Source organism: Mustela nivalis (assembly GCF_964662115.1).
Source record: "Mustela nivalis genome assembly, chromosome: 6".
Classification (NCBI taxonomy): Eukaryota; Metazoa; Chordata; class Mammalia; order Carnivora; family Mustelidae; genus Mustela; species Mustela nivalis.
This window is the reverse complement of record NC_139025.1, coordinates 146,761,448-146,781,634: the sequence shown is the minus strand read 5'-3', so window position 1 is coordinate 146,781,634 and position 20,187 is coordinate 146,761,448. Positions and strand designations below refer to the sequence as shown.

Here is a 20,187-nt window from a genome sequence, read left to right as displayed (position 1 = left end):
TTGTGACCATTTCACAATATATATAAGCATTGAATCATTACGTTGTACACCTGAAACCAATACTGTGCATGTCAATTATACCTCAAGTAACAAAAAAAAAAAAAGAAAGAAAGAAAGGAAGGAAGGAAGGAAGGAAGGAAGGAAGGAAGAAAGAAAGAAAGAAAGAAAGAAAGAAAGAAAGAAAGAAAGAAAGAAAGAAAGAAAGAAAGAAAGAAAAAAAGAAAGAAAGAAAGAAAGAAAGACGTATCAGTCAGGGAAGTCCTTACCGAGGAGATAGTTAAGCAAACACGTGAAAAGTTAAGTTCTATGAGATTGTCGCTAATTCTGAGGCCCCTAAGAGTAAGGGAGAGAGATTTTCTTTGAAAACTCATCATGGGGGACACCTGGGTGGCTCAGTGGGTTAAACCTCTGCCTTCAGCTCAGGTCATGATCTCAGGGTCCTGGGATTGAGCCCCACGTCAGGCTCTCTGCTCAGCAGGGAGCCTGCTTCCCCCTCTCTCTCTGCCTGCCTCTCTGCCTACTTGTGATCTCTCTTGCTCTGTCAAATAAATAAATAAATCTTTAAAAATAAAAACTCATCATGGACTTTTTCCGCGATCAGTGCAAAATGATATAAGTAAGTGATATGAAAATACACTCAAACCAACTTGAGCAAAAAGTGGGTATTTATGAGCACAGAGAACTGAAAATCTGAAGCCAGTTGGGATTCAGGCACCACACAATGTCATTAGGACAAATCTTCTATGTTTCATATTTATTTTCCTCCATTTGGGTGGCTATAACAAGAGATACTGCAGAGGGCATAGCTTAGACAGCAACCATTTAGTTCTCACAGTTCTGGAGGCTGGGAAGTCTGAGCTTAAGCTGTTGGCTGAGTCTGATGTGCGTGCCTTTCCGGCTCTACAGATGGTGATCTCCTTGCTGTGTCCTCCCGTGGCAGAAGGAGAGAGAGAGAGAGCGTCCCTCTGCCTACATTTCCTTATCATGAGCTCCCAAGGGCTCTATCTCCTAAAACCATCACGCTGGGGAGTTAGAATTTCAACACATCAATTTGGGGGGCACCTAAGCATTGGGTCTCTTCAGCATCTCTGCTTTCCTCTCTGGCGTCTTTGTTCTCTAGCTTGACACAAAGGTCAGATGGCTGCCAGCAACTCCAGGCCAGCATCCTGCCCAGTTCAAACCCCGAAAGAAAGAGAGAGTGTCCTTCCACTCATGGTCCGAGCAAAAGTCTCACTGTATCCCATTGGGTTGCGTGCTTCTCTGGACACATTACTGAGATGGGGAAGGAAACCCACCCGTTGGTTGGGTGTGGTCACCTGGCTTCCCAGGGGTCAGAGTGAGAGTCAACCTTCCAGCAGCAGGGGAGGGCGGGGCCGGAAGAAATTTGGGTGTTACCGGAAGGAAATGAACAACTGCTGAGTGGAGAAAGCGACTGGTATTCACTGTATTTCTGATCTAAAACCAGTTTCTTCTATCCCATTGTGTACAATATCAGCCCAAAGTCCTCCATGCCCGAGAATGGTTAAACATACATCTCTCCCTACCAGATGGTTGCAAACAGATTCAGTTTGTTCAGTGGGGCTGGTGGTTTCTGGGGTCTCCTGTTACCACATAGAACTTATGGGCAGCAGAGTCCTGGGCAATCAGCCTCTAGAGAATGGCTGGATATGCGGTTTTGGCCTGGGACCTCTGTGTTTCCTCTGTGAGCCTTAGTGAGCCACATCACAGTGCCTGGTATCACCGATGTCGGAAGTTCAAGGCGTTGATTGAGTGATAGATTGATGTGTAGTTGACACATGATGTGACATTAGTTTCAGGTGTACAACACAATGATCCCACAAGTTCACATGTTACACCAATCTACACCATAGCGTAGCTGCCTTCTGTTACATACACTGCTGTCACAAGACTGTTGACTATGGTCCCTGCAAGGAGTTCACGGCTTTTAGAGTCTTGTTGCAGTCATACTGACACCTTACCCAATGGGCCCAACCGTATGCTGACGACACAGTCTTAAATTCTGGAAAGAGAGTCCCGCCACGTTAGTAGAAGCTTGCTGTTTTCCTAAGAAGTGTTATGCTTGTTTTTGGGTGCTAGATGGTCATGGGGCTGGGTCTTGACCCCACGACTTCTTGCTGTGGGAGCCTGGGCAAGTCATGTGACTTCCTGAGCCACAGTTTGCTCATTTGCATAATGAGGTCATTAAGAGAAGTAAATAAATGAGCAGGTAGAAAGAAGCAGAATACAGTGGGTGGCTTGGAGAATTTTTATCTTTTTTTTTTTTCCCCACTTCCTTGCTCTTTTTTTCCACGAGGCCATTATCAGTCTCCCTTGGAGTCCATGTTATGCAACTTGCAGATAAACTTGTCAAATAAAAAGAAATGAAAGGGATGGGCAGGTGAACCCCAGGGCAGAGCTGGGAGCTGTGCTGTCGTGTGGAAAATCACAGGCTTTGGAATTAGATTGGATTTTGAATCCAGAAGGCCTTGGGGAAAGTACTTAATATCCCGGAGTTGTTTTTCTCCTCTCCACATAAGAAAAGCGTTTATTACTCTTTTTGATGGTTTCAAGAATTAACCGAAATAATGCATGTGAGGTCTTCTGCGAGTCTCAGCCCTGTTTATTCTCACTGGTAAGTAACGCCTGCTTGTTTGACTGGCAATCAAGAGACTCACATGAAAATGTCCAGAGAGAATAATTATCTATTTTCCTGAAGGCCAGAATGTCCAGAACTCTGCCTTACTCTCCTCCCTTTGGGCTTGTGCAATGTTTCCTCTTCTGTTGGAGGCTGGGCCAAGGAAATAAAAGTCAGTCAACAAAGGTATACTGACAACCTTCCAGACAGGAAGAGAATGTGACGTTTATGGGTGGGAAACCAAATGAGTAAAAGCTACAATTCTTGTCCTTGAGAAGCTGCTAATCTAATGAGGAGAAATAAATGTGCAAAAGAGCACACTCATGAGCGTGGCACCTGTGCCTTCAGCTCAGGTCATGAGCTCAGGGTCCTGGGTTCAAGCCCCACATCGGGCTCTCTGCTTGGCGGGGAGCCTACTTCCCCCCCCCCCCGCCCCCCGCCTGCCTCTCTGCCTACTTGTGATCTCTGTCAAATAAATAAATAAATAAATAAATAAAAGATAAAACACTCACGAGCGAAATCATAGCCGGTCTGCCCAGTGCCAAGCGTGGAGGCGTGACCCGAGCAGGGTGGGCAAAGTCAGGGAGGTTTCGAAGGGCACAGATTAGCTTCGAGGAGAGACCCCAGCAGAAGCCGAGAGGTAGGTTGAAAACTCTGCCTGTGGGACGGTGGCCTCCCTGACTTGTCTGCGCACCAGGAGAGCCCCGCGTGGAGGTCCTGAGCAGACGAGTCAAAAGGCCCTTGGGCGATTGGAGGAGGGCAATTACAAGTGGTGTCATTACCTATTACGGGCTCTGGTTACAAAAACAAATCCAAACGGTCTCCCCAGACGGACAGGTTGGGAGGAGAGTTGAAACTCTCACCCACACAAGGCAGGCACGATCTGCTTTTCTGTAACTCGGTACTTTCCAACAATGCATATGTAATGGCGAGGTTACCTTCCTCTGGGTAGGGGTGCCCTGAGCCGAAACTGCAACTCCAACAGGGGTCACGTGTCAGCACAGATCAGGTCCCAGTGCCATCTCTTCCTCGGACTTAGATCACGGGTTCTGCCACTTGCATGGCTACGGACAGCGGACCCTGAAGGTGAGGGTTCTAAACGCTGGTCTGAGATTTCAATCTCCCAAACCTACCTTAGCTTCCAAACAGAACCTTGCTCTGTGCTCTTCTCTACAGCTGGGTGACATCAGGGCGTGGCTGGGCCTCTTCCTTGCTGGGTGGAATTTCGCCAGCTAAATATAAGGATGATGTTGATAGTGGTAAGTCCCTCTTCTGATTTCTGAGAGATAAATTCACTTACAAGGCTGAGCACCATGCCTGGCACACAGGAGTCCCTAAATACCAACTTTCTGCAACCTTCAACGAGTTTGGGGTTTGGTGAGGTTGGGTTACTATTTTTCTCAAGAGCACAAAGGGCAGATTTATATGGTCCACAATGGACTGGAGCTTAGGGTAAATCCAGATGTGAATCTAGCATGGTGGGATGGAGACTCTTCTGCCTTGAACCTTCTGGTGACTTGAGCATTGGATACACTCTTTAGTAGGAAGTTTCATGGAAAGATCCAGGGGCACAGAGGCCCCCATGTAGGCTAACATTTTTTTTAAAGTATTCAAAGTGAGTCACTGAGTCACTCTTTTTCTTTTCTTCAGATGTTAAACTGAGGTTAAACATGGATACAGAGTTTTATCATCAAAGTCTTGGTGTCTTACCCAGCTCCTTTATGCCCTAGGCCAGTTTGGAAGAAATTGCAGATGAGAGAAAGCCCGCTTAGGGAAGACTTATTGAGGCAGAGAACTGGATGGGTAAACATATTTAATCCTTGATGCAATTCTAAAGAATCTAATGACACCCGGAACCTTCTTTAGACAGAAAATGATGTCATGCAGCCTCTCTTGGTAGGAAGATTCAAAACGAATGGCCTCAGGCAGTGGCCCTAGGTTGCTCCGAGAGCAGTTGGCATTTCTCATCTGGCCCACCCCCTCTCTGGCCCACAGCTGACGAATGGAAGCATCTGGATTCTCAAGATTCTGGCCTGGGAGGCAGAGAAGGTGGAAGGGCATAGCCCTGGGTCGGGAGTGAAGATTCCTGAGTGCTGGTCCCACTCACTGCCTGCCCGTGTGCGTGTCACTGTGTCTCTGGGTCTCAGCTCCAGCGAGTTCCGGCTGACCTCTGAATTCCCTCTGAGGTCTGCTGTCTTTTCTTTCAACAAATGTATCGCTTGGTTCCTAACTGAAGAGTAAGTTCTTACCAGACTGAGGCACCGCTGACGTGAAATTGCCTCATTCCATTATGAACCTTCTCTGACTTTCCAAAAGGGGCTGGGGAAGAGCTTTAGTCGGATTCGTCACGAGGATGAGCACATAAGTGACGAGTTCCAGGATGCAGAGTCTGCTCTTTGCTGTCTTGGAGGTAGAGCTCTCCTCTCCCTCCCCACACACCTGATGCCTCCTTGTTGGGAGGGATCATTTTTTTCACTCTCTAGCTGAGATCGCTCTCTTGTAGTCAGTGCTGGCTTTCAAGTTTACTGCTTTGCACAGAGGCTTGTCCCTTTTCTCAGACACCCAGCGGGGGCAGCCCACGACCTCTTTCCTCTTGCCACTGTCGATGGATGTGTCACTGCAAGTCGAATCATGGAGAAAGCATGAACTTTCCTACGTGCTCCCCAGACATGTCTGTGTTCTCTGCAACTAAGCTCAGTCACTGGCCAAACTCTCAAAACTGCTATGTCTCTGAAATTCCAGGAGGACTGGGGCGCTTGGGTTGCTCAGCCGGTGAAGCATGTGCCTTTGGCTCAGGTTATGATCTTAAGGTCCTGGGATTGAGCCCCACATGTGCTTTTCCCCCTCCCTCTGCTTCTCTCTCTCTCTCAAATAAATAAATAAAGTCTCAAGAAAAGAAAAATTCCACAAGGATTATTTCGTTCCCAGGTGAAGTTCCTGAATTGGGTGCGTTTATAAAATTGATAGAGGGCCAGGTCTGAGAGAAGCCATCCATCGAGTGGTGAGAACTGGCCACCCAGAATATAAAATTTTCTAACAGTTTTTTTTTGTTTGTTTTTAAGTAGGCTCTGCACCCAACATGGGGCTTGAACTCATGACCCTGAGAACGAGTCACATGCTCCACCCACCAAGCCTGCCAGCACCGCACCGCCCCCCCCACCGCCAGCACATTTTTTAAGCCTTGTATCACCTCATGAGCCTCACAGCATTGCTATGTGGTAAGGGTTATTAAACCCATTTAACAGATGAGGAAAACGAATTTTGGGGAGACTAAGTTTCGTCCAAAGTCATGTCACAAATAAGAAGTGGCTCTGGGGACCTAAATCCAAGTCTTTTGATCCTGAGTTCAGTGTTCTAACAGTGAATACAGCAGAACCAGGAAGTCAACTCAAATCCACATTCCCACATCAGCAGGAAGAATTCTGTGAACATTTCTCGGTCACTGATCTCATGACTCATAGGTCCAATTTGTTTGCCAATATCATTTTTATGGTGGTTTAGTCATTTTCCTGACACCGTATGTCTCATGCAAAACAAAATTAAGTAGATAAGATACTGGGGGCCACTCATAAGAAGTTGACATTCCAGAGAAACAATTCAAGTGATAGAAAGACATTTTATGTTTTTTTTTTTTTTTTTTTTTTTAAAGTGAGAGCAGAATAAGGGGCAGGCAACTCAAAAAATAGCATTTTTAGAGGAAAATTGTTCCACCAAGGCAAGTTCGAGTCACCGATATGTTTTTTCCTTCATCCCATAGTAACCGAGCATCGATTATGTGTCAGGCTCTGTACTAGCCACTGAGGACACAATGATAAGACTTAGTCCACACCATTCAGTAACCGGATGTCCCATGGGGATCTAGAAGAACAGGCAAGGACTCGGGTGTTAAAAGAGACCCCAGAAGACATGTGTATATAGAGTCTTGTGCTGCACTGTGACAGGGAAGGACGAAGCGAGGCGGTGATCTTTTGCCCAAATTATAAAGGACTAATAAAATCCGGCCCAAATAAATAAGGGGGAAATGATCATTTCAGAAAATCACCACCACCATGAGTACCACCCACCACCATATAATTACTTCTTATGAGCCAGACACTGTTGTAATCATTCTGCAGACATTAACTCATCTGACCCCTCACCATAAACCACAAGGAGGTTTTGCAATTATCCCCATTTTTTGGATGAGGAAAATGGACGGGGATTAAGTGACTTGCCGAAAGTCACCCAGCCAGTAAGTGGCAGGGTCAGGGTTTGAACCTGGGCCACTTGACTCCGGAGACCATGTGGTTGACCACGGTGATGCCTTCAGCAGAAAGGGCCATGGGCATAAAGATGAGGGGGTGTGTGGGGGTGTCTGTGTGCAGAACTAGATGCGGTTCAGGGTGCCAGGAGCGTCGCAGGCCACCGTGTCTGCCTTCGCTGCCCTCCACACTCCTTTTCGGTCCCCTTCTTCTAGCTCCTCAATATTCTCTCCATGAAGTACCATTTTATTTTTTTTTTAAGTATTTTATTTGTTTATTTGAGAGCTGGAGAAAGAGAGAGAGAGCGAGCACAAGCAGGAGGGAGAGGAGCAGAGGGAGTGGGAGAAGCAGGCTCCCCACTGAGCAGGGAGCCCGATGCAGGACTCGATCTCAGGACCCTGGGAACACGACCTGAGCCAAAGGCAGAGGCTTAACTGACAGAGCCGTCCAGGTACCCCAATGCAGTACCATTTTAAATTCATAGTGTGAGCGTCTGAACCCCCGGTGAAGCAGACTTCAGCTGTGCATCTCCAGAAATGCTAGCCTGTTACAGATGGGTTTTCATTCTTTTCCTCTGATGCTGCTTCGCGCCAAGACCTCACTCCCTGCAGTTTTATGAGGGTGTCGTGGGAGGAGTTGGTTTATTTCTGACTCACAGGGACTGGAAAAGGTGTCTGTGGAAGCCCTGCCATCCCTGGCCTTGACTTCTGTCTTCTTTGTCCTGAGAACTCATCAAAACCATAGCCTATCTTCAGAAGAGAGGTAAGTTTGATGCTCTGCTTACTTCTCTGGGTCTTTGCTTTCTTACAGACTTAGACCTGGATTTTTTCTTCCACTTTGTCAGTTCTTTGATAACTTACAGGAAGTTGAGAAAGAAAAATTATCCCGTCTTGTTTAGTAAATTTCAGCCAGAGGGTTTGTCCAAATGACGCATCCCTCAATTTCAGGACTCTTAAAGTTCCAAGGCTCATCCAATTTTCATGGCAACTCTATGATGCAGATGTAATGAATCTAATTTTTCCAAGGAGGTAAATGAGATGCAAGGAGTTTAAGTAACTTGCCAAAGGTCACACAGAAAATCGATGTTGGGGTCAAGATTCCCACCTGGGTTCCTACCATCCCCTCCACATTCTCAAGTTCACCACACACCAGGTGTCTGGTTTGGGGGAAATCACTGACCCTCTCTGTATTTAAATGTCTTCACTTGTTAATGAAGATATAAGCAGATCTACCTCCAAGAGCTATGCAGATGAAAGGAGCTAACACGTGTAAAGACTTAGAACTCTGTCTTGCACATAGAAAGAACTTAATAAATGTTTGTATTTACTATAATTCTCTAGGGACATGAGGCCTGTCTAGAAGCTGGAAGTCCATGACTTGCTTCAAGTAGAATACTTAACATTCTCTCTCTTTCATTCATTCACCACTTATGGGCCCCTCTAGTGGCTAAGCTCTCCCAGACAGCGTACATGGAGGACTTGTAGAACTTTGGGCCAAGGCCATGGGTGTCTCCCTACACTGGAGTCCTATTTTCCAAAGGGAGGAGCTACTTCCTTTCCGGTCTCTAGGATAAGCAAGGAAAAGCCTGTCTGAGTAAATGTTTTCTAATGACGGCATTTGTTGATCTGCTTCTTCTGTTTCTGAAGTCCTGTTTCTTTCAGCCTCTAGATACACAGTCGATATGTCCCCAAGCAAGCAGTTACGGTCCTGAAGGTTCTGTCACCAGACCTTCTCCTCTCCCAGATGATAGGAGTCCTACAGCATTTAGTTAATTGTCTTTTTATAAAAAGCTTTGGATGGGCGCCTGGGTGGCTCAGTGGGTTAAGCTACTGCCTTCGGCTCAGGTCATGATCTCAGGGTCCTGGGATCAAGTCCCGCATCGGGCTCTCTGCTCAGCAGGGAGCCTGCTTCCTCCTCTCTCTCTCTGCCTGCCTCTCTGCCTACTTGTGATCTCTCTCTGTCAAATAAATAAATAAAATCTTTAAAAAAAAAAAGCTTTGGTCACCTCTTCAGAGACTGCCAGACCCTCTCCAAAATTAGAGAGGCGAAAGGCAGGAGACCCAGAGAGTCATTCGTGAGGTGAGCTGAATAGTTGACTCACCACAGACACCCCTTGAGTACCATGACATAGTCCTGAGATAAGGTGAAGGGCACAGAGGTCATAAATAATTGCTTTACTCAACAATAGAGGCTTGTCAGGAGGCAGAATTCGGATACAAGGCAGATTGAATGGCTACCTGGGTTAAATGCAAAGAATTTAATGGGGAAATAGAGAAGTCTGTGTGTGTGTGTGTTTTGTGATTAGTGTTGGGAGGAAAGGTGAGTGAGAAAACTGCCCACAGGATGGGGAGCAGGGCAATGGTGGGTCCCAATGTCCAGGAAAATGGGGAAGGACAAGTGAAGGTACAATGGTTATAGTGGAGAAGTCAAGGTCATATGTAGGTATTGAATTATAAGGGTGGCTTAAGGCAACACCTATGAAATCAAGCATTGTCTACCCTGATGGTTCATTTAAGCCAGTAGACTTTTTTCATACACCACATACTTTTTGATAAAGCTACTCCTGGATGCATGACTACTTTTTATATAATCACCCAGAGATCGTAGTAGTCACCTTGAGCTTGAGAATAGGAAAGTGAAAGGCCTCCTCATTCAAAAACCTACTAGATCATGAAATCGAAGGGTTAGATCCCAGTCATTTGAAAGAAACTGAAGCTAACCTCTTTTGCTCTGGCCCTTGAATCCTGGGTTAATTCAACTTGTTTCTGTTCTCGTACTATTTACTTCAAATCTTCACTCCCTGAGTTGAGGTCTTGCCCCTGACCTTTGGACCTAAATGGAATGAAGCATAAGGAAGGGGTTGAAGGAAGTTGTTTGTTTTTTTAATTTTAAATTTTTAATTTTTTAGAAGAAAGTGTTTAAGAACTAAGAACAGGAAAAATGTTCATTCTCTATGGTACCTGGTATGTGTTGCAGAAATGGGCATGGCTTTTATAAAATGTTGACTGGATTGGACCATTTGTGAGCATAAAATGGCACAAAACAGGGGCATCAGGATGGCACAGTCAGTTAAGCATCCAATTCTTGGTTATAGCTCAGGTTGTTTCTCAGGATCGTGAGATAGCCCCACGTCAACCTTCAAGCTCTGTGTTGAGTCTGTTTAAGATTCCCTCTCTCTCTCTCCCTCTCTCTCTTTCTCTAAAATAAATCTTTAAAAAAAGAACCAGCATAAAAGAGTACTGATACATTTAGCATTTAAAAATTTTACCAAGATCCAATTTTATTGAAGTTTTAAATACTAATAATTTCATCATTTGCTTTATGCTTCTGTATCACTTTAAAACATGAATTCTGCTGCAGATCTAGTTGCTGTTAATTTTAATGTCCCCGTTAAAGGGACACGCGGTGTATTCAAAGGACTTCTTTCTTGTATTACTTTGAAAGAAAGGATGAAGGCACAAAAATAGCAGGATGAGCAATGGAAAAAAGAGGGAGTGGGGTTTTGCCCTGGGTCCCCAAGAGGCAGCAACGGAAAAACAACACAAAGTGAATGAGAAATCCAGAAAGCCGTTGAAAGGAGCCGGAAACGGCTCAGGAAATGCAAGAGAACGCAAAGGCCTAGCAGTAGGAAATAGAGAGAGACTGAGAGTCTCAGGCATGGGCACTAGAGGGACTGGGATGGTCCCAGTTGGAGATAGAGGCCTTTTCCAGAAAAATGCAAGCCTGCCACTGCTGGAGATGAAAAGGAAGTTGGGGAGCAGAGAGCACATTGGGGTGACCGCTCTGCCATGGCCCACATGGTAGATGCCGGCCCAGGTGAAACTGAGTAGGAACTAAGAAGGGAATCTGTTCCTTCCACCCAGGCAGACACACACTGCAGAGCCTGGAAATAATTCCAACACAGATCCCTTAAAGAACACAAAATGGTATATGGAAGTGGATTTCCAACAATTTACTAGGTGTTTGGGATTGCAGCTGGACTGGGCTGGGGTCCCTGCAGATTCACACACAGGAAGCCTTTGGCCGCAAAGCAGGGACTGGATACTTGTTGGACAGCACAACAATGTTGCATAAAAGCTGCTGTCCTCTCCACTGCACAGGTGAGCAGAGGGATGGAGGATAAAGTGACAATACTTATTCATCCATGCCCGAGGTCACAGGATTGAGATGTGTGAAGCTGAGAATCAAACCCTCGTCTTTCTGTCCCCAACCCTTACCACTTACATCATCCTGGGCATTGTTTCATATTTGGAAATCTCACCCAGGGCCAAGTTCTTTATATACTTTCTCTGAGCTATAACAGGATCCAGCCATGAGCTTAAGTGTCAGCGTGTCAGCATTTCAAAAACCTGCCACTTCCACATGACCCTAACACCTAGAGCTAAAATTGGACAGGATCGCAGAGCCCCAACATTTCTTTCCTTTTCTGATGATTTCATGGGGGTAGGGGTGGGGCTGGGAGCCCTAAGTGGGTAGACTCCAGATTTGGAAATATGTCCTTAACTGGCCCTTGGCTTGAGCTAATATATATAATTTTTTAATTTAAAGATTTTTATTTATTTATCTGAAAGAGAGATGGAGAGTACAAATAGGCAGAGCAGCAGGCAGAGGGAGAGGGAGAAGCCGGCTCCCCGCCAAGCAGGGAGCCTGATGTGGGTCTCGATCCTAGGACCCTGGGATCATGACCTGAGCCAAAAGCAGCCGCTCAACTGACTGAGCCACCCAGGCGCCCCTGATCTCATATATTCTTTCCTGATAGTCTTAGTTTTGTTTAATAAGTAAAGACCCCAGAGGAGAAAGCATAGTCCACAGATTTCCCTACTGTTATCTGAGGAACAAGGTGATAAGACTTACTTTTATATCTTTAAAAACACTTTATTTAAGGGTGCCTGGGTGGGTCAGTTTGTTGAGAGTCTGACTTCTGCTTTCGGCTCAGGTCATGGTCTCAGGGTCATGAGATCGAACCCCGCGTTGGGTTCCAGGCTCAGTGAGGAACCTGCTTGGGATTCTCTCTCCCTCTCCCCTGCCCCTCCTCCCACCAGCATACGTCTCTCTCTAAAATAAATAAATAAATCTTTTAAAAAAAACCCAAATGACTTTATTTAGTCTTATGTCTTAAATTATTTGAAAATAGAACATTTAAAATAAAAATACCAACTGTGTCGGGGAAGGAAACCAACATTCATTGTGACCTTGTTATGTATTAGGTGCTTTTAGATCTATATTACCTCATTTAGTTCTGGGGAGGAAGTATTATTATGCTCCCTTTATAGATGAAAACACTGAGATTCAGACGTTACACAAACAGTGGGTGGGAGAGTCAGGAGTTGAACCCCCAAACACTTGAATCTTAGCCAGGTGTCATATCAAACTTTAAGAAGGAAGTCAGAGGCTTTAAGGAGGTGAAACTTTGATGAGTGCAATTTAGGGAACTTAGAACGGTATCAGGAACATGGTAAGCCTTCTGTAAATGTAAACTGCTGTTCCTAGTGCTGTTATTAACAGAAGACCAGCTGTAAAACCTTCTTTTGAAGAGAATCTCCAATACGGTCACTCCTCAACCGCATCCGTGAGATCAGTTCGGATGTGGAGATAGGATAGTGATCGTTATTCTGATGATACCGCTGGCTTGTAACACTGACCGACGGATCCAGGCTGTGTCAGCCTTCCACTGTTTCCATTCTTAGGGAGAAGGGGTGGTCAGCTGGGTTTCCAGAACGTTTTCATCCTCAACAGCTGGAAGAAAAGATGCAGGAACTGTTTGGGGTCAGAGTGCTGGTGGCAGTTTCAGAAAGGCAAACTCGGGCCTTTCTTGTGCTGGACAGAAAACAGTCGTGGATCAGAGATCAGAGACACAGGGATAGAGGTAGTCGGGCAACACTTGCCTGCAACTCAGTCGCCCTGCCATGTTCCCTCCTGAACACGTTCCCTACTGCACATCCCTACTACTGAAAACAAATCAGTGGAAGATATGGCAGAAGGAATGGCCAATATGTGAGGACTGGGGACATGAACTGAGGTTATACCTTGGTTTTTGCTTCGTGTGAGTTACCGCTAACTTGCTGGTCAATTTTTCAGGTATTTAAAAAAAAAAAAAAGTAAGTTACACTTTGGTCGTAGTTCCCCACACTACTTCCCTGGCTGGGCCTTTGTTCATGCTGCTTCTCCGTCCATGTTCTCAGCCCAAGCTTTTCCTGCTCCTTCTTCCTGCTCCTTTCGGCAGCCTCATTTCTCCCAAAGAAGCCTTCCTATCTGCCTGCCCTGCCTCTCGCTTGCCCCACTCTGGGTCCATTGTCCTTTCCCTGAGCTGGATGAGATCCCGGGCATACCTCTACCTATATCATGGCTCCTATCGCTTTGAATTTATCTTGTTTTCTGCACTGAAAGTATCTGGTATGTGTTTGAGTCTCCACGTAGGCAGGAGCAGCTGGGTCTTTTGTGATTCATCAAACATGGTGACCTGAGCGCGGCAGTAAACCCTCAGGAAGGACGACTTGAAGAGAACGGCAGCTGAGGTAGTGAAGTAATCTCAGTTAACCACGCAGACGGTAGTGGGGACCACGTGCCTAAAAAACGACCTGCTCTCACTTATTTTTTTGGAGGACTCTCTCTGATGGCCAAATCTCATTTTGAGAGACAAAAAGATACCTTGAAAGACGAATCTAAAGAAATCTAGGTATACAAAGAGATGGCAGGGGCGCCTGGGTGGCTCAGTGGGTTAAAGCCTCTGCCTTCCGCTCAGGTTATGATCCCAGGGTCCTGTGATCGAGCCCTGCTTCGGGCTCTCTGCTCCGCAGGGAACCTGCTTCCTCCCCTCTCTCTCTGCCTGCCTCTCTGCCTACTTGTGATCTCTCTCTGTGTGTCAAATAAATAAACAAAATCTTAAAAAAAAAAATAAAAAGAGGTGACAAAAGGACTACAGACAACAAGGATGAAAGCGGGGTGATGCATTGATGCATTTCACTTTCCCCAGAAGGCAGACGGCACCCGCTTCCCCCTCCCCTCAGCCTGCTTGATGTCTCCATTCATTTAACGTCCCTTTAGGTCAACAGCCGGAAATGGAGGTGGATGCTGGCTCCTGCCGTAGCCAGAGGCACTAGCTGATCTTCCTTCCAGTCCGAGCTGGGAGCCAAGCCTGGTGCAGGCCACAGTAGGCAGGATTTGAATTTCCCTGGCGCATGTATGAAACAGTGTGATCCAACTGGTAGCAGAAATTCCACGTTTGTGCCGGGGAACATCTGCAGATTTTATCTCCTGTACAGCCCAGATACAGTCACACTTGGTATTTAAAGAATGAAGTGAAGCAACCACAGAGAGAGATAAAATGGCAAGTACTCTCTGTCCGGAGCCTCTGTAGCTGTTTCAAATATGAATAGGCTTCTAAACTAGAAAAGGAAAATGGGGGAACTGGGGTGGGGCAGAGAGGACAGAAATAGGGTGATTTATCTATCAGAGCTGGCATGTAGACAGTAATCAGTCCTGTGTCCGCTTTGGAGTGGAGGGAACATAAACTACTTAGAGCCAGAAAGATGTGGGCTCCTGGCTCTGGCATGTACAAAATCATGTAGGTGCAAAATTATTCATTGCAACATTGTTAAACTAGCAGAAGACTGGAAACAATCCAATATCCAACAATAGAGGACTGGTTAATTACCTTATGGTATGTCCATACAATGGAATGCTGGGCTATGTAAGAGGGAAAGAATGAGGAAGATCTTAATGTGTGGGTATGGAAAGATCTATAAGATATATTGTTATATGAAAAAAGCAAGACACAGGGAAGTATGAATAGTACACCATGTTTTCGGTAAAAATGGAGGAAAAATAAGAATATATATTCTTTCTAACTGGTATATACATAAAAAAATGCTAAAAGTATAAAACAAGGAACTTGGTGGCTCCTGGTAGTTACCTGAGTGTGTGGCAAGAAGACAAGAGGTGAGAGGAACTGGGTATTTGGGGGTCGGGATACGGGAGACTTTTTTTATTGTATACTTCCCTATGCTTTACAGTTTTTGAGACACGGGATTGTATTCTCTATTTATAAATTAAATCAAACAAGCATCATAACTCTGCTGCTTTGTAACCAGCTGCCTTGTAACCTGGAAATGGACTTGACATCTCCCAGTCTCAGTTTTGACATCAGAGAAATAGGGATATTTACATTGTCTGGCTGACCTGTTAGGCCACTGAACACAGAAGGTACTAAGGGCACTGCCTAGAGGGGTTCCCCGCAGTCGTCGGGTGACTTTCCCTCCTTGTGAAAGTGCCAGTATCTCTCTGTCCTGGGCAGCAGTGTGATCCACTGGCTCGGAATTTCTCAAGAAACATTTTAGGAGCAACTTTCTCCCTCCTTGCCTTGTCATGCATGATCTTATCTGAGTCCTGAGTCCACAGTAGAAAATATCCAGTCAGTGACCCTAAGAGTTCAATAGCGTCTGAACACTCTTCCTTTAGGCGGGGCAGCCTCTAGAAACCTCTGGTTTATTTTCCCCGTGGTTGATTGTTCTTAAATGGGCTCGTCTGTAGGGCCAACTCTGTAGGGTCATCTCCAGGGGACGGAAGGGGTGGGGGTGGGGATGGAGCGTGGATGGGAGGTGAGTGTGGGCACGGGTGGGGTGTTTCAGGTGCCTGGAAAGGAAGCTGCCTGTTGCAGCTCTGAGCTTTGACGACATTCAGGTTCATCTTCTGGTCACTTCGCTCGATTGCTTTCTCTGCAAATCAGTCCTCCGGGCTTCAAGAATCCTGGCGAAGTGAGGGGACAGACATGTGTTGTCCCTGAACCAAAACCTTCTGTCCTGGGGAGGCCAGGGACGACAACCGGGAGGCAGACGCGGGGCTGTAAGGGTCCATCCAGCACCACACCTTTGCGGTTCAGAGGCCCTGGGCGCTCTATGTGGGATCTCCCGCGGGCGGGTGCATCGAGCGGCAAGCAGAGCTCGGCGGTCGGGAAAGAACACTCGGTGCTCAGAGCTGAACAAAGCCTGCGGCACCCTTGCACACACCCTCCCCGTCCTCGCTCCAGGGAGCACGCGCGGCCTCTAGCGGCCCCTCCTAGAACTACTCCCCGGGGTCTTCACGCTGGTGGGACCGTTCGGCTTCCGCTGAGCCACCACCCGGGAGCCGTGGGAAAGAGGCGATGGCCCGCCGGACGTGTCCTCTGGGGACTCTCGCCAGGCAGAGTCGTGGCCCGTCCTGCAGGCGAGTGAGCGAGTCAGGCTGGACCCTCTCCCAGGCGGCGTGGGGCCGGTTCCCTTGGGAACCTGCTTCCCGCCCCCGAGGGCATCCGGAACTGCTCCCGGTCCTTCCTCCTGAGCTCCTGTCCAGTCGCTCTCCTCCCCAGCTCCGTCCCCTTCCTGCCTCTGTTCACAGGTTTTCGGGTTATTGGAGGGCCTCCTGCGCTGCGGGCAGTGATTTGCTTCTCTGGTTGCTGCACAGATTGAAGGGTGGTGGTGGTGAGGTGCTCCTAGTTACTGAATGAAGCGGAGCCAGTTTGGGTCAGTTGAGAGTGGACTTGAAGTTGCACTTGATCCACTCACCTTAACCCACTGGTTTTCTAGGTTACTGAAAAGCACACAGCATCCACCCTCTTCTTTTTCCTGTTATAGAATTCTGGTATCATGGAATGAATGCTGTGCTGGAAGTACTGATCAAACCCTCTGATTTCACGGAAGATCAATACAATTTCTATCTTTGTTTCTTTTTGGAACAAAAAAACCCAGAACGAAACCAAACACTTGAAAGCTCACTGGGTACATGAAACCGTTTTAGGTACTGTGCAGAGCATTTCCTTTAATGCAACGTTGGTCCCCTGAGGGCCATTAAAAGGATATAACATAGCATTGACTCTGCACACATGCCTTCAAATCTGTTTTCTGTATTACAAGCTACTGTCCACACAGGGTCATAAACCCCCCGGGGGTACGTCATATGCTACATCACGTGATGAGCTTTGCATCTGTTTTGCAGCTGTTCACTTTGCATTTTTATTTTGCCTTTTGGAAACCCTAGACCAGTGCTTCTCAAACTGGAACGTGCTTAGGAATCACTGGGGGATCTTGTTGAAATGCAGATTTTGAGTCTGGAGCTCTGGGGGAGGGCTGAGATTCTCCAGTTCTAAGATGCCAGGTGGTGCCAACTGTGCTGCTGGGGACACCACAGTTGGAGTGGTGAGGTTGTCAAAAAATAGGAAGAAAAAGAGGGAAGCCTTTGCAGGACCAATGTCCACATGCCTGCATCAGGGACCAGTCTGGCTGGGGAGGAATTGTCCTTGGTGATTTTCGGGTCTGCTTGTTCCCTCCGCCCTGACCTTCCCTTTTCTTTTCTTTTCCTTTTCTTTTTTTTTCCTCTTCTTTTCCTTCTTTCCTCCCTCCCTCCCTTCCTTCTTTCTTCCTCCTATCCTATCCTATCCTATCCTATCCTATCCTGTGGTCTTGACTGGAGAGAAACTGTGAGAGCAAAGCCAAAAGTTACGTGGGTACATGATGTGTGGGTGGCATCTTATGTTTCTTTAGGTCACCTGTGCTGGAAGAAAACAGAAGGGTCCGCAGCCCAGCTGTAACTGAACCCAGAGTGACCTCAGCAATAGGTGTGTGAGCAACCAGAAGCAGACCCTAGGCTGGTGGTTTCAACTCCCTCACCGTTATTTTACGGACAGAAGAGAAGCAGCAGGCAGCCCCAGGGGACTATGATCTTCTCTCTCCTTTATGGACGCTGTGATCCAGGGCAGGGTTTCTCAACTGCGATACTGGTGGCCTTTGAGGGCCGGATTGCTTGTGATAGTTTGCTGTGTTGTGTCCTGTGCATTGTGGGATGTTTAACCACGTTTCTGGACTCTACCCGTTAGGTAGATACCAGTCGCCCTCGCCTCCACCTCCAGTTGTGACAACTAAAAATGTTTCCAGACAATCCCAGGTATCAACTTGGGGGCCAAAACTGCCCCTGGTTGAGAACCACTAATCTAGGATAAGGCATAATTTGTCCATTGTACTGAATGTATGTCTCCACTGTACATACTGAATATGCTCTACAGGAATGTGTGTACCACTCCGACTATGGTGTCCCCAGCAGCACAGGTGGCACCACCAGGCAGCTTAGAACTGGAGAATCTCAGCCTTCCCCAGACCTCCTGACTCAAAATCTGCATTTCTACAAGATCCCCAAGTGATTCCTAAGCATGTTCGTGTTTGAGAAGCGCTGCTCTAGGGGTTCCCAAAGGCAAAACTTTATCTAATTGCCTTTTCAAGTTGCATCTTACCTTCCACTTTCCAGAAGGACTGTTTTCTCTTCCTTTTTTCCTTCCTTCCTTCCTTCTTTTCTTTCTCTCTTTCTTTCCCTTCCTCCCTTCTCTTTCCTCCTTCCTTCCTTCCTCTCTTTCTTTCTTTCCTGAGAAGTACTATTTCTAAGTGGGATACCACAAAATGAAATTTCTGAACAAGTGAAGCTAAGGTATATGGGTTTGTGCTCTGCCTGCCAGAAACAGGAGGTTGAAAAGGATTCTGAGGATTCCCTATGCAGCAGGAAAGAACAACATCTCCTGCAGGTGTAGGGTACACGTGCCATGTTTGCCACGAGTTTGTCTTCTTTAAAACTGAATTTCCACCTTTCCTCACGTCCCAATATTCAGTTTGCTCTCAGTGGGGGCAGTAACTGTGGTCTAATGGAAAGCATATTGGCCTCGGGGGCTGAAGATTCAGATTGGAATCCCAGCTATGCAATTTACTAAACATGACCTTGGATGAGTTGGTCATTTAATATCCCCAAATCTCTATTTCCTCAGTTTGGAATATGTGCTATGTATTCCTAGCTCACAGGCCAGTGTAAAGATAAAAGGACATCCATGAGAGTATGTATAGTACTTGAATTTGGGGAGTGGTCAATGATATATGTGTATTTATACTTTCTCTCTCTCTTTCTTTCTCTCTCTCTCTCTCCCCTTACCTTTCTCCCTCCCTCCCTTCCTTTCTTTCTTCATCCAATAAATAGGGGACATGAATTTTGGGCCAGAAAACATGGTCCTATACTGAGTGCTCAGAAATATTCAGAGCAAGGAAAATGGTCCAGAAGGAGAAAGGAAGAGCCAGGAGGCCTTGGTCAGTCATGCCTTCAAGGTGAGGATCTGTTTGGAACTCTTTAAACTGGCTCCCACTGAGAGAAACATTTGGAAGAAGGAAGAAAGATCTCTCTTAGAAGAGTTTTCACAGTGTGGTCTCCACAGCAGCAGCATCGACTGGGAGTTTGTCAGGAGGGAGATCACAAGGGCTGGACTCTTAGCCCTCACTTGAGTCACAGGCAAGATATGCAGACCCTCACTCAGACCCATTTTCTTGTCTTTTTTTTTTTTTAATTGAGCTGTAATTAGTTTCAGGTATACAATGTGACTATTCAGAATTTGAAATTTTGTGAAATAATTACCACAATAAGTCTAGTTAACATCCATCACCATATGTAGTTAAATTTTTTTTTTCTTGTAATGGGAACTTTTGAGATGTATTTTCTTAGCAACATGCAAATATGCAATATAATATTATTAACAATAGTTGCTATGCTACATGTTGTATCCCTGTGACTTATTTATTTTATAACTGGAAACTTAAACCTTTTGATTTTCTTCACCCATTTTCCCCACCCTCCAGTCCCCACCTCGGGCACCCATCAATGTGTTGTCTGCATATATGAGCTTTGTTTTTGTTTTTGTTTTTTAGATTCCACATGTAAGGGAGATTATATGGTCTTTGTCCTTCTCTGTTTGACTTATTTCACTTAGCATAATGTCCTCAAGTTTCATTCACGTTGTCACAAATGGCAAGAGCTCATTCTTGTTTATGGCTGAGTAATACTCCATCACACGCACACACACACACACCATCTTTATCTGTTCATCCACTGATGGACACTTAGATTGTTTCCATATCTTGACTACTGTAAATAATGATGCAATGAACATGGGGGTGCAGGTTATCTTTTTGTATTAGTGTTTTCATTTTCTTTGTATAAATATCCCGAAGTGGGTTGGCTGGCTCATATGGTAGTTCCATTTTTAATTGTTTGAGGAAACGCCATACAGTTTTCCATGACGGCGTCACCAATTTACATTCCCACCAACAGTGTACTTGAGTTCCCTTTTCTCTAAATCCTCACCAACACTTATTATTTCTTGTTTTATTGATAATAGCCATACTAAAAGGTGTGAGGTAATACCTCATTGTGGGTTTGATTTGCATTTCCTGATGATGAGTGATACTGAGCATCCTTTCACGTGCCTGTTTTGCTATTGGGTTGTATGTATTCTCTCTATATTTTGAATATTAG

At 46.0% G+C, this 20,187-nt stretch overlaps 1 long non-coding RNA gene and 1 pseudogene across 3 annotated transcripts in view; one reads left to right on the top strand and one right to left on the bottom strand.

The window, feature by feature from the left end:
* Nucleotides 1–20,187, bottom strand: part of LOC309867306 (syntenin-1 pseudogene) — a 208,042-nt pseudogene that overhangs the window by 175,733 nt on the left and 12,122 nt on the right. The window lies entirely within an intron of this gene.
* On the top strand, nucleotides 7,517–19,426 carry LOC309867309. 2 transcript variants are annotated; one of them, XR_014313102.1, is made up of 2 exons: nucleotides 7,517–7,638; nucleotides 18,862–19,426. It is a non-coding gene; the product is annotated as an uncharacterized lncRNA (long non-coding RNA). The 2 variants fall into 2 exon arrangements; XR_014313103.1 differs by lacking the exon at nucleotides 7,517–7,638 and adding an exon at nucleotides 15,977–16,077.